Source organism: Sturnira hondurensis, unplaced genomic scaffold, assembly GCF_014824575.4.
Source record: "Sturnira hondurensis isolate 20B ecotype Veracruz unplaced genomic scaffold, ASM1482457v3 Scaffold0011453, whole genome shotgun sequence".
NCBI classification, from domain to species: domain Eukaryota; kingdom Metazoa; phylum Chordata; class Mammalia; order Chiroptera; family Phyllostomidae; genus Sturnira; species Sturnira hondurensis.
The window spans coordinates 1-2,415 of record NW_028084084.1 but is presented as its reverse complement, the minus strand read 5'-3'; the positions used below and the strand labels follow the sequence as shown (position 1 = coordinate 2,415).

The window sequence follows — 2,415 nt, the reverse complement described above, 5'->3', positions numbered from 1 at the left end:
TGCACTCTTTTCCTGCCTGTTATAATTTTAATTGTGCAGTTTATATGATTCCTTCTTCTCTTCTTTTTTAACATATTGATTATAGTCCCTTTTTTTCTTTCTTTAGTGATTGTCCTAGAGTTTGCAATGCAGGCTTCCCATGTTTTATTGAACTTTATTGTATTGTACTTTGGATATTGCATTTCTTACAAATTGAAGATTTGTGGAAACCCTGCATTGGGCAAGTCTTCAGCACCATTTCTCCAAAAGCATTTGCTCACTTTGTGTCTGGGTCATGTTTTGGTAAAGTCTCACAAAATTTTAAACCTTTTTTATTATTGTTATATTTATTATGTTGATCTGTGATCAGTGATCTTTAGTGTTATTGTTTGGCTCGCGGCAAGCCATCCCCATACACGATAGTGGACTTAATCAGTAAATGTTGTGTCTGTTCTGAGTGCTCTGCCAACCAGTCATTCCCCTGTCTCTCTCCCTGTCCTCCAGCCTCCTTGTTCCCTGAAACACCACATTTAAATTAGGCCAATGAATAACTCTGCCATGCACTCTTAAGTGTTCAAGTGAAAGGAAAAGTCACATGTCTCTCACTTTATATTAAAAGGTAAATATTATTAAGCTTAGTGAGGAAGATAGGTTTAAACCTGAGCTAGGACAAAAGCTAGGCCTCTGTACCAGTTAGCCACATTGTGAATGCAAAGGAAAAGTTCTTGAAGGAAATTAAAAGTGCTACTTCAGTGAACACACAAATAATAAGAAAGCAAAATAGCCTTTATTACTGATACAGAGAAAGTTTTAATGGTCTGGAGATAAGATCAAACCAGCCACAACATTCCCTTAAACCAAAGCCTAAGCCTAATTCAGAGCAAGGTCCTAATATCTCCAATTCTATGAAGTCTGAAAGAAGCTAAAGAAGAAAAGTCTGGAGCTAGCAGAAATTGGTTCATGAGGCTTAAGGAAAGAAGCCATCTCTATAACATCACAGTACCAGGTAAAGCACCAGGTGCTGGTGTAGAAGCTGCAGCAAGTTAGCCAGAGGTCCAGCGAGGATAATTAATAAAGGTGGATTACACTAAACACCAGATTTGCAGTGTGGATGAAATAGCTTTGTATTAGAAGAAGATGCCATCTAGGGCTTTCATAGCTAGAGAAGTCAGCTTTAAAGCTTCAAAGGACAGGCTGACTCACTTCCTTGGAGCTAATGCAGCTGGTCACTTTAAGCTGAAGCCAGTGTTCATTTGCCATTCTGAAAATCCTTAGGACCCTTAAGAATGGTACTAAATCTGCTCTGTGCTCTAAAAATGGAACAACAAAGCCTGGATGAGAGCACATGGTTTACTGGATATTTTAAGCTCACTGGTCAGTAGAAAAAAAGTCTTTCAAAATATTACTGCTCATTGGCAATGAACCTAGTCACTCAAAAGCTCTGTTGGAGAGGTACATGAGATTAGTGTTGTTCTCATTCCTGCTGACATCCATTCTGCAGCCCATGGATCAAGGAGTAATTTTAACTTTCAAGTCTTATTATTTAAAAAGTACATTTTATAAGGCTATAGGTGCCAGAAATAGTGATTCTTCTGATGGATATGGACAAAGTAAATTGAAAACCTTCTGGAAAGGATTCACCATTTTAGGTGTGATTAAGAACACTTTGATTGGTGGGAAGCTATCAAACAATCAACATTAACAAGAGTTTGGAAGATGACTGCAACACTTATGGGTGACTTTGAAGAGTTCAAGACTTCATTGGAGTAGATGCGGCAGAGAGAGTAACAGAACTAGAATTACAAGTGGAGCCTGAAGATGCGACTAAACTACTGAAATCTCATGGTAGCACTTCAACAGATGAGGACTTGCTTCTAATGGGTGAGCAAAGAAAATGGTTTTTTCACGGGGATTCTATTCCTGGTGAAGATGCCATGAAGGTTGCTGAAATGCCAGAAGAAGAATTTAGATTATTACATAAACTTTTTTCATAAAGCAGCGTGAGGGTTGGAGAAGATCTACTCCAATTTTGAAAGGAGTTCTGTGTGCAAAGTATTATCCAGGAGTATCCCATGGCTACAGAGAATTCATTTCTGGGAGTTTACTGTATTTGTTGATGCAGCAAACTTCATCACTGTCTTATTTTCAGAAATTGCCACAGCCACCTTGACTTTCAGTAGCCACCACCCTAATCCAACAGCAGCCCTCAACATTGAGGCAAGATACTTCACTAGCAAATAGATGATGACTTGCTGGAGGCTCAGAGGATAGCATTTGTAAGCAATAAAGTATTTTTAATGAAGGTGTATACATTTTTTAGACATAAAGCTGTTGTACACTTAGGCTACAGTATGATATAAACATAACTTTTATATGCACCGAGGAACCAAAAAAATGTGTGTGACTTGCTTTAGTTCGATATTAGCTTTATTGCAG

The 2,415-nt window shown here is 38.2% G+C and overlaps 1 pseudogene; it reads left to right on the top strand.

The window, feature by feature from the left end:
• Nucleotides 1–550: 550 nt before the first annotated feature.
• LOC118996661 (tigger transposable element-derived protein 1-like) lies at nt 551–2,224 on the top strand (annotated as a pseudogene).
• Nucleotides 2,225–2,415: the final 191 nt, after the last annotated feature.